This window comes from Setaria viridis, chromosome 3, assembly GCF_005286985.2.
Source record: "Setaria viridis chromosome 3, Setaria_viridis_v4.0, whole genome shotgun sequence".
In the NCBI taxonomy this organism is placed as follows: Eukaryota; Viridiplantae; Streptophyta; class Magnoliopsida; order Poales; family Poaceae; genus Setaria; species Setaria viridis.
Window position 1 is genome coordinate 3,914,641 of NC_048265.2, and position 12,334 is coordinate 3,926,974.

General features: G+C 47.0%; 1 pseudogene; it reads right to left on the reverse strand.

Moving 5' to 3' along the window:
* Positions 1-25: 25 nt before the first annotated feature.
* Positions 26-11,275, reverse strand: LOC140222089 (uncharacterized; annotated as a pseudogene).
* Positions 11,276-12,334: the final 1,059 nt, after the last annotated feature.

The window sequence follows — 12,334 nt, forward strand, 5'->3', positions numbered from 1 at the left end:
CTAAGCACATGCTGAAAACAGATGGTCATATGACCATGGCCTTCCTGCAAACCCAAATGAAAGAATGTCAAATACTCATCAGTAGAATGGCGTAGTGTACAGAACTATTAACAAGATAAAAAATGTTCTCAATCATGTCAGCTTATGTTTTTCAGTCCATGCAATTGCTTGTGATTATCATGGCAAGAATACTTTATCGAGCTACTACCATTTTTGGAAGATATACTCAAAAGAGATAACAAAAGGTAGCATCCTTACCGTAGCGCTCTCTCTCTCTAGTCATTCCCAGGGTCCAAGTTTTGAGCATCTAGGGGAGCGTCGTGAGCTTGCTTGTATTCCTGGACATTGCACATCCATCCAAGCACATAAGGGCTAAGGCATAACCACAACTCATATCTGAGGTAAATAAACATACTGACAGGCTAGACGCATACGTCACCTTGAGTAGCATGTGAGCTGCAGCCTGACAATAGCAAGCTTTCGCCCAGTCAGGTCGCATCATCCTGCACCGATAACTGACAGTGCACCTTCGCCATCACCCATTAGCAGTTTGCAGAGGCTCCTGTTTGAATATAGGGTTGCGTCTGGTGCATGATCCAGCAACTATGGTAAAAAGTGACAAGTTACATGACTAGATTCCCCAAGATTAAATGATAACAGATGAAAACTAGATTTTAACAATGATGTGTAGAAATGTAGGCTTTGACAGGACAGCAGACAGAGAGAAACCTGTCTACAGACTTCTTGGACTAGCGTTCAGTGCGTGGTATTGTACTGGTATAGTACAAGGATGCCTTTTAACAAAGGAAAGGTTTATAAAGTTATGCTATTGCTTCCACATGTCCTGGTCTCATAAGCTGAAATTGTCCAATGGAGCAATATCACACTCCCGATTGTCCTAAAATCTACATGGACTATAGTATGTGGGAATATGTTTCATTCTATTTCAAATGGTTAAAGGTGTCTATTTTGGGGCATTCTTAGTTACTTAAGTCCTTGAGCAGTACATATTTTAGTTTACCCATTATCAGGTCTACTCAAAACTTCATCAAAACACATAATCTTTTGGAATCGTTGAACTCCAGCATCACCTTTAGTACAGAGTTGTCAGAATATTTCCTTCTCCTTAACAGATTAAAATGCGACCAAGGTGATATGCTTTCCCCTCTTCATACAGAATAGAAGAGTGCTTGTCCCTATCCTTTACGAAAATAAAAAATGTTTCCCATATAGCAGAATAGATTACCTCCTAACCTATTACAGATAATGTGCAAAGACCTACAAAGTCATAAGCTTTAGATGCCACGTCATACTCCTTCCGCCTGAATGCCATATCTACCTGTGACTTAAGAATAGCTTTTCTTCTTTTACTTTGTCGTTCATCCTAAACAATTAAATAAAAAATTTAAATGCAACCCTCATTGAACATTTGGATTCTAGTGCAAAACATTGTTTTCTAGGATTATTTACACAAGAAAAAACTTAAACATCTCTATCTCTAAAATTCTTTATAGGTCGGTAGCTAAAAGGCTAGCTCTTTACACATGCTTATGCAGCAATGCAAGTGCATATGCTACTATGCTGAGATGTCAAAGCCTCAGAGCTCTTAGCCTCCAATCTTCATCAACCACAGAAGCCTAATACTAGAATGGGTGTAAAAAATTTGGTATTGCAGATGAGTATTGAGTGGGGTCTCAAATAAAATTGATATATCAGAAGAATGGTTACTATAGTGATTACTTCTATTTGTTAATGTGGGGTTCTATTTAGAGTTTTGGACACAAACATGAAAATCAAGGTCTTATAAAGGACCAAACTCAAACAATAATAGATTCAAAGGGAATCATACAAAATTAAAGGTCCAAAAGTAGCCTCAAAACTGAGGGACAAAAGGGGTCTCTCTACTTCAAAGGAATATCACAGTAAAGCAGCCTATCGCAACATTCAAACATCATTTTATGACAAGAGCATTCCAGTTATACATAACATACCAATGGCTTTGAATTTTTCAATTTTGCATGCGAGATTACTCCATCAACACTCCAGTTTGGGACGTCTGGAATTGGCAAAGTCAAGGGAAACAGCATTTTGACTTCGTCTCTGCAATCATTTAAGGCAGCAAGCTCTATTGGCAACCTACCCAGCTGCAATAGGAAGAGGGGACAGTCATTTCTGTAAAATTAACAACAAAATTCAACAAATAACTTAAAGGTGCCTAGAATTGAACAAAGAACCAGGATATAGAGAATTTTGGAGCAAGATTTCAAAAAGAATTTAACACAACAGACATATACTCTCAATTTTCTAGCTTTGGAGAGTGGTGCTGTTAAAACTATGCTATTGACAACTAGTGCATGTTGACATGGGGGAAAGATCTTCCATGAGAAAGGACTCAAAGAGATGTACTAATGCAAGAGTTAAGACTAACGAAGTAACAAGAATATCTAGTTATATCCTGCTTTACACAATTACACGTCTCCACTCTCCATCAGTTATACAAGAAGTAGCCACATCATTTGGTCCACGACAACACCAGGTAGAATGCATGCTGTGATAAATGTATTGATATAAAGTATAAACTAATAGAATAGAAGGCAAAAGAGAAAAATATCCCTAATGGTTGGGCACAAATGTAATGTATTTTTTTTTTCGAGAATACGTAGGAGAGCTGCGTACCTTTGTATTAAGAAGAATGAGTAGAATTGTTACAACGCGGGACTACCGGGCTCACGCACACGGAATTGTTACAAATGTAATGTATTTTCAAAGCAGCCAAACTCATTGCTAAAATAGCCACCCAACACAATCAAAGAAGTTGGATAATACTAAGGATAGAATAATCAAGAGAACATCTAGAAAATATGTAAAACATACATCATCTGGAATGTTAGGGTCTGCTCCAGCCTTTAACAGTAACTGAATGAAGTTGGTATAACCTCCGTGCTCTGTAGCGATCAACAGAGGGGATGTAATAGTACCTTTGCCATTAACATCAGCACCAGCCTGTGAAAATGATTGTACAATAGAAATAATAAAGTCCATGCAGTTGGTTGGAGTAAGCAAAACACCAACACAACGGTAGTTGATGGAAACAAGTCAAGAAAATACTAGCCTTAATGAGCAGCTTCATGCACTTCAATGAACGGTTTACGAGAGCTCCCATCAGTGGATTGCCAACGCCACTGAATATGAAGTTGGGCTGAAGGAAGATTATGAGCATTTATTACTCTCTTGAGTAACAAGAAAAACCAAAATCTATAGTCATGTCAACTAATCAAGATGAACTAGAGAGATAATACAGCTCTACAGCTCTACTTATAATGCTTGCAACAGTCATCAGATTGTAGGCTGTAGCTATACAACATAAATGAAGGGTTCAGTTGTCAATGGAGAATATACACAATGATGAAGGGTTGGAATATATAGTGTTCAGAGTTATTCTTTTCACTGTACTGCCTGTTCTTCCAAACAAGTACCAAAACATGCAAGTTTAGGTATATGAAAAAATATTTTTAGACATGTAATATAAGAAACAGAAGGACTATATACATTTGCATGGTGATCCAACAAAATCTTCAGTCTTATCCTGCCCAACCATGGCAGCGTGAAGTAGTGGTGTCCCATGGCCAAAATCTATGTCGACAGGTATCCCTTTCGAAAGCAGGAACTCTGTTACATTACAGGATCCTGCAGTGTGAGAGGAAACCCCATAAGTCACGATGACAGAATAAACAGAGTAGACAATAATAAACAACCAGTAATGACCAAATTGCAGCACTACAGGTGCATGGTATAGGAGTGAGCTAACCATCCAAATTTGGCCAGTAACATATAAAAAACAAGCAAGCAGTGATAAGCCACGCGTAAGATGAAACCAGCAGATTTCATGTGAAAGAGCTTTCATAATTCGTATTGCAGTTCATTAGTTCCCTGCGCACCAACATACTCAATAATACAAAACATAACTGGCATGCACATATGTGGCAGAGAGCAACCTGTAAACGCAGCATGGTGCAGAACAGTGCATCCTTTTTCATCTGATTTCATTAGTTCACCACCATGATCAAGTAAATACTTCACAGTTGAAACATCACCAGACTGAGCAGAGGCCATAACTGGCGTCAGACCTGCTATGAAAAGCATAAAAGCACATTTTACACATATCATACAGCCAAGTGCCAAAGGTCATATGTGACAGCAGCCGGTTTCCAGAAGGCTTGAAGAGTTAGGGAAGGACCTTCAGCTGCATCTGCAGTGATATTAGGATCACCCCCAAGTTCTTCCACCAGATACTTACAAACCTCCAGATGGCCCTGGCATGCCGCACAGTGCAGCACCCCAAAGCCATGCTTTTTTTTTAAAATACGCAGGATAGCTGTGTATCATTTCATTAAGAAGAGAATAAAAATATTTTTTACAACGTGGGCCAACTGGGCGCACGCACACGGATACAAAATTCGAGATTCCCTTTACATGTTATTACAAGAGCACCCTAGGAAAGAAAATCTTGGAGAATAGTCTCCTAGCTGGTAGCAGCAACATGCCACCCGAGAGCTGTGAGGCAACGCGCCCCTGCTGCACACCTGAGAAGGGCTTCTTCAGTTATCGCCCCGGTTAGCTGCGCTGGGGTTTTGTCCGTCGCCCTTGCGAAGACTCGATCGTTCCTTTCCTTCCAAATCTTCCGAGAGACCAGCATGAACGTTGAATCGAGGCCTCTTGTCCTGATTGCGTCGAGTCTGCTTCGCTTCTGTATCCACCATTCCATTAGAGAATCATTCAGAGCCGGTGGGACGTTCTGAATGCCGATTATTTGGCTGACAGCCAACCACACCTGCTGAGTGTAGGTGCATCGCGCAAGGAGGTGTTCTGCCGTTTCAGGCTCCTGGTTACAGAGTGCACAATCGTCGCTATTCTGGAGCCCGTGACGCTTGCGACATGCAGCCGTCCACAGGCGTTCTCGCAGCGCTAACCAAGCAAAGATCAGGGGAGCCCATGCACGCCACAGAGCTTTAGTTGCTGGGAATGTCGTCGAGCCGAGGAAGAAGGCTCTATATGCCGAGCGTGCTGAGTAAATCCCAGAACTTTCCCACCTCCAGGAGAATCGCTTGCCATTCAGGGCGTCGGCCACCGTACGTGTTTGTTTGATCTTCGACTTGATCATGTGGCAAAGTTCAGGAGCTAGTATACAAGGGGGATGATTGCCCAAGCCAATTATCAGTCCAGAACAAGGCCAGATTTCCATCGCCTAATTGAACATGAATCGATGCCTGGAAGATACTTAGGAGGTTGCTGTCCCTCTCAAAGTCGTTTGACAAATGTTTCCAGGGTCTCTGTCCATCTGTTCTCTTCAGCCACATCCACCTCAATCTGAGAGCAAAAGATGTAGTGCGAAGGTCTGAAATTCCTAAACCGCCAAACTAAAACGGCCTGCAAGCAAGTGGCCAGGCAACCAAGCATTGTCCCCCTGAGCTTTCGCCTTTCCTACCCATAGAAAGCCTTGTCTTCGTTTGTCTATTTCTTGCAAAATCCAATCAGGCACCTTCAGGGAGATCAGGCTTTGAGTGCATATGGAGCTCATCACTGATTTAACGACTGTCAACCTCCCCGCCTTGTTCATGAGCTGTGCTTTCCATGTTGGGATAGTGTTGGATATCTTGTCGATAAGTGGTTGGAAATGCACCTTTCTCAACCTGCCCACTGCTAGCGGCAGTCCCAGATATTGGATTGGGAACTCAGTTAGCTGTGCAGGGAAAAAATTCCTGATCCTGTCGATCTGTTCTTGTGAGCAGGAGATCGGTGCAATTAAGCTTTTTTGTAGGTTCGTTTTCAGGCCTGAGGCATTTCCAAAGAAGTCAAGCACCTGCTTTATTGTGATGACGTCCTGTACGTTTGGCGTTGAGAAGATGACCATGTCGTTGGCGTACAGAGAGCACTAATGGTGGATGCCCTGATCAGCCGGGGGAGCCAAAACCCCCTGTTGTGCAGCCTTCTTAAGTAAGCGATGCAGCACCTCCATCAGCAAAATGAATAGCATGGGGGATAAGGGGTCCCCTTGCCTTAAACCCCGTGCGTTGTGTATGATGTTGCCTGGTATGCCGTTCAGAATAACTCGAGTGGTGGCAGTGCAGATGAGTACCGACACCCAGTCACGCCATTTATCCCCGAAACCCTGTGCTTGGAGTACTTGCAACAGAAATGGCCAGCACACCGTATCAAATGCCTTGGAGATGTCTAGCTTGAGTAGCAAGCTGGCCTTTCTCTTTCGGTGTAAAGCTTTCGCTGCCTGTTCGACAAACTTAAAGTTGTCATGGATCGAGCGTTGTTTGACGAAGGCACTCTGATTGACATCAACCAACTTATGTAGCTCAGGTGCTAGCCGATTAGACAGTAGCTTTGCCACCAATTTGGTGAAGCTATGTATGAGGCTTATTGGCCTGTAATCTCCCGGTGAGGCAGCATCTTGTTTCTTGGGCACTAGTGTTATCTGGGCGCTGTTGAGCCGGCTGAACTGAGCACACGCATTTCGGTAGAAAAGCGTTGAATGCTGCCACCACATCCCCTTTAATCACTGGCCATGATGCTTTGTAAAATTTTGCAGTGAAGCCGTCTGGTCCGGGAGCTATCGTGTTCCAGATTTCTTGCCCGGAGAAAGGCGCATCCAGGTGACCAAGCTCGAAGGCCTGAAAGTCCAGCGCCAGGAGATCAATGTGTTCTGTTCTAGCTGAGGGCGTCCCCATGATCGCCTTGAAGTGATTGAACAGGAGCTGCTCTTTGTCTTCCTGGGTGAGCGCGACAGCACCATCGTGCTCTAGTTTGGCAATGTACTTCTTTTTTATGCTGTAGCTCGAGTGCATATGAAAAAGATTCCCCCCCCCCCCCCCCAAGGAACAGCAATCGTGAACGCTGCCTCGCCATAGTTCGCTCAAGGGACGCCAGGCCAAGTGATTTGCACTTTAGCTGTTTCCTGAGGTCCCTTTCATCAGCAGTAAGGATTCTTTGCTCTTGTGCTTTATCCAGCCAGAGAATGAGAGTCTTCGCTACAAGGAGCTATGTTCTGATTTGGCCAATACTTCGACTGCTCCATTTTTGAAGCTCTTTCGCCGTATTCTTGAGCTTGTGGTCCAGGCAGACAAACGGATCCAAGGAGGCGCAGCGAGAAGACCAAGCTCGGGTGACCATGTCCTGGTAGCCAGGCAGTTTCGGCCACCAAGGCTCAAAATGGAAACGGCGTTTCACTGTAAACGTAGCATTGGTGGCGAGATGTAGGGGGCAGTGGTCGGAGGCATAAGAGGAGAGGGCCTGAAGGAAGGCAAACGGAAAACGCACATCCCAGTCGATCGAGACCAGCACCCTGTCCAGTTGCGCCATTGTTGGATCCTCTCGTTCGTTACTCCAAGTATAGCGGCGGCCATGCAAATAAACATCTTTGAGTTGCAGTTCATCGACGAACCGCCGAAACCTCCCTAGATTGCGTCGGTTTATGTTGTTTCTGTTCTTGTCAGACGCACGCAGGAGGAGGTTGAAGTCGCCGGCAATAACCCACAAGGCCGTGGCGAGTTGCTGAACAGAACGTAATTCGTCCAAGAACTCCACCTTATCTGCTTCTGGCTGGGGACCATAAACGGCTGTTAGACTCCAAGGCGCGTCCTGCCCGTTTACCGTCACTGTGGCAGTGATGGAGTAACGTCCCGCGTGCAACAAGGTGCACACGGCGTCCGGGTTTTTGCAGGCGATCAGAATGCCCCCTCTGGTGCCCGAGGCCGGCAGAGAGACGAAAGTGGAGAAGCCGCTTCCTAGCATCTCAGCAACAAGAAAAGAGTTGATTACATTTAACTTCGTCTCTTGGACGCACACAATGGAGGCGCCAGCTTCGGCAACCGCATCTCGTAGGACGTCGCGTCGACAACGGGCGTTCAAGCCACGAACATTCCGCACCAGCACGTTGACGTTTGCAGCTTCCATGGCGTGTGGAGACGACCGGCAGTGGAGCAGCAGACGCGCCGGACGTTCAGGCGCTCACCCGTCCTGCCTGGGCCGCAATCTGCAATAGTTGGGAGTCAGACAGCTCGTTAGCCATGGGCAAGATATCCCTGACAGCAGCAAAATGCTGTGGCTGCATTGCGGTGGACAGAAATTTGTCAAATTGTTGCGAGGAGATGCGGTCAGCATCAGCATCTTGGCTGATGACGCCGAGCTTCTTCATGGTGAGAAGCTCACCCTTCTTCGATGGCCGGATTGTGAGGTTCAGAGGTTTGCTCGCGAGACGATCGCTTCGTCTTGGCGTCGTCGTCGGCATCGCGGGTATGGGCGCAGCTGGGGCGAACTGCCTGTCCACCAATGGCGTTTGAACGGCGAGTCGCAGGCTGTTTATGAAAGCCGCTGTCTTCTGTCTTGCCACCGTCGAGGAGCCTGGCGCAGCACGCGAGTCCGGAGGCGCAGTTCGTGGGGCCGGCGTGGCCGGGGACGTCGGACTGCCTGGCTGGCCGTTGGAAGGCGGTGGTGTAGCGCCGCGCGGTGGCGTGGGTGTGGCCGCGACAGTCTGGGCGGTGCACTCATTTAGCTGGTCAGTCACTGCATCTTGCGGGGGAACGTTGCTTGTGCGCGCGCGCCGGGAGTAAGTTCGAATCGGTGAGGTGTGTTGCGTGGGTCGTGGCACTAGGCTGCACGAGCCGTTGTCGTAGGGGCTGGCCGTGCTTGGCGCTGGGGTCTTGCACCGGCAGGCAACAACTTCGATCAGCATAGGGTCTTCATGGCGCCTAGTTGGGCTGGGCTGCCGTGGCAGCAGCTCAACAGGGAGTAGCTCGGCGCTAGCAGGCGTAGGGGGATCAGATGTGCGTGAGTCACGAGCCTGCGTTCCCGCGCCTGGAAGGACGCACTGTAGCGTCATCTTGCCAGGGCATGGGCGCGCCGCTTGCTGGTCAGCAACAGTGGCACCTGTCGCCGCCGTCGCCTCACGTCTTGGAGCCTGTGCCATCACGGGAGGGCGCGGTGCTGCTGTGTTCGCCGTCTTGGCGCCCAAACGCGTTGACTCAGTCGCCGTCGCCGGAACGCGCCCTCGGGGCCGCCATTGCCGCGTCGCCGGCGTCCTGGGGGAAGACACCTGGTCACGGCCGAGTCGGGGGAACGAGGGAGAAGCTGCATGCGCCTGCTGCACCGTGTGCGACGGCGGCGGCGTAGCGGCAACTCTCCTAGCACTCGGCCCGGCCGGCGCGACGTCGTCGGGGTTGTAGCTGGAGCCATGCTTGTTAGTATAAGTAAAGACTGCTGCTCGGTTGCCAGTTCCTATGCCAAGGGTCTTGATGATGCCTTTCGCTCAAAGCAAACACAAAAGTAAAATTATCACGCTGAGGAAGCAAATTATCAACATATGATGCACAATCACAAACCACAACCTCACCAAAATGAAGGTAACGAAGCAAGATGCAACAAACACAGCATTCTACAAGACGCATATCACAAAAAATTACATAGTACTTGAGAATATGTAAATCGAAGAGGATGGAATTATAATAATGGTATATCCCACACCCGGTCAAGCACTAGAGTTAAGATCAATAAACTAAGGGTGTGATCCTGCAATCACTATGTGACAGAATAATTTGCCATGCACACCAGTAATACAAAGCCCAATGCTAATTCATGATCAGAGCAGAGCAGAGCAGGCATATATCATAACCTTTTTTCAACAAATAACTTCCAAAGACACGGCACAATGAAATGGATTTTATAGCCGAGGTACACGCATCATCATTGCAGATTAACTCCGAAGAGGTGATGTAATCAAGTTTATATGCAAGCGTGAACACAAATCAAACATGGCATAGCATCAGGGAGTGAGGACCAATGGTGGTCACCCTTGGATGATGAGTGATTGACAACGTTGTGTTGGTTTGATGTTTCTCTTGGCTTGTGATGTGCAGGTGTAGGATGCGACGTGGCAGTCGACGGCGTGCGGTGAAGGTCAAGCGAAAGGTTCATGCCGATGGACCAAGGGCGGTGAAGGATGAACGCGAGTAGGCTTGGACCGATGGACCCGAGGAGTCCGGGCGAAGTCACGGGCGATCCACATGGTGCACGGAATGGCGAGAGGGCATGACAGGTTGGAGACGGTGTCGGTCGAGTCAAGCAGGAGGCTTGGCGGAGGCCGGACACGCGTCAATGGACGGTTTGGGTGGTTTGGGCCTCAAAACCACCACGCAGGCAGGTTTCCCGGTTTGGGCCTCAAAACCGGGGGCGAGCCCGGTGCGGCCGGAGCTTCGAGAAGGAGGGCACGTGGCGTCATCGCGAAGCTTGCGTCGAGGCGAAGCAAAGTCGTGAAGGCGGCGTGTCCGTCCGGTGCACAGATAAAAACTTGGACCAAAATGCCCCTGCGTGGGTAGTTATCTTAGTTGTAGCTGTAGGGGTAGTATAGTCTTTCGTCCTGGACTATAAATAGGGATGGGGGGCTGGTTATTTCAGCACCTCTTGGCTTATCAACTCATGATCTATTTGCTTAGAGGCTAGTCATGTGCTTAAAGTGAGAGGAGAGAGGGGGATTAGGGAGTGATTACTCTTTTCTCTTGATTTCTTCATCTTTAGTGGGTGGATGAAGGGAGGAGGCTAGTCCTCATCTTGTATAGAAGATATTCTCGTGATTTAGCTTTATTTGTTGTCTCAAATCGTGCTAAATCTTTGATTCCCGAGCGTTTTTCTTTTTCCCTATTTTCGGAACTATTTTTGGGGATTTTTCGTTCATCATGTTTGAGCCCGAATCTCGTGAGATTGGTTGAAGGGAAATGTTGCTAGGACCTTGGAGAACATTCGTGATATGATCTCCTTTCAAATCCCTCACGAATCCGGCTTGATTTTGAGTTTTTCCCAAATCGCGTTCTTGAGTTAGGGTTTCGGTTTTCTCCAAAATCCGTGATGGATACTTGAGCTTTTTGAGATCTTTTTCATGGATCCATTAGCCCTTGTGGTTGCGTATCTATAGCTCAAGTTTCGTCTCAATTCATGGAATATTGAGGATAGATTTTTGAATTGAAGTTCGAACCGAGCTCTCGGTGCCTTTTGTTTTCTTTCTGTTCTTCAGGTCGAGCAGCAGACGAGAGGTACGGGACAGCGCACGCAAGTCTGCACCAGAGCAGCAGGCCAGCAAGTTGCGCAGCAGGCCGAGCAAGCTGTGCCGCAGGCCAGCTCGTTACCTGGGCCGGATTGCATCTGGTGGCCCAAGCTGCAGCAGCAGGTGCTCGCGGGCCAGGCTTTCAGCAATTCCAAGCAAGCACCCGCAGGCCATCCAGTGGCAGCAAGCCTGCCACTCACGCAAGGAGCAAACCAGCTACAGTGAGCTTATTCTTCTGTTCTTTTATTTAAGTCACGCACCTTGGTAGTTAATTCCTATTTAGCTACTAAATTAGTTTTAAATCTTGCTAATCATGCCGAGCTATTTAAATTAAATGTTTCTTCTTGCATGCTTAGTTTATTTAATTAATGGCTAATTCTTCCATGCCTACTTAAATAAGTGATTAATAGTGTTCTTGTTTTGTCTCATCCGTGCAAATTTGATAGAATCAATTCATGCTATATTTCCGCTGTAATTTGTGCGTCTCTTATCGTTCCTAGGGTGAGCTAGTCACGAGTTGACTTGCGTCATCTTGACGATTGAACGCACCGTGTGCTTTGGGGTTGCGTTTGGGACATAGGCCTTGTTTTCGTTGAGAATTTTTTATAGGCTCCCATTCACCCCCCCTCTGGTCGCCCCTTCGGTCCTTCAATTGGTATCAGAGCCGGTTAAGGTTTCTCCATACCCTAATCGGTTTCGAAACCTATTATGGCGACCTCTGAGCGTTCTTCCTCGACCGCTGCACCCTACTTTGATGGCTCTGATTATCGGTATTGGAAAACTCGCATGAGAGCCCATCTAAATAGTAGGGGAGCAGGGGTTTGGGAAATCACTCAGGATGTGACTTATGTGATTCCTGCTACTCGTGTGACTCAGGATGAAAGGGATAAGTATCACGCCAACAGCAAGGCGGTTGATATTCTGTTTGCGAGTCTGAGTCGTGCTGAGTTCGATCGAGTCGAAGATCTCTCTCTTGCTCATGAGATTTGGTCTCGACTTCAGAGTTTCCACGAGGGAAACAGTCAGGTGAAGGCTAGACTCTTTGAGACTTATAGGCGTGAGTATGAGAACTTTGTTCATTTGCCTGGTGAGTCTGCCGATGCTTTGTTTCAGCGTTTCTTGGCTATTGTGAACAAGATGAAAGCAAATATCACCGTCTTACCCTACACTGATCATGATAGAGCTTTAAAGCTCTTGCATGCCTTGGATCACGAAGTGTGGGGTACGAAGGTT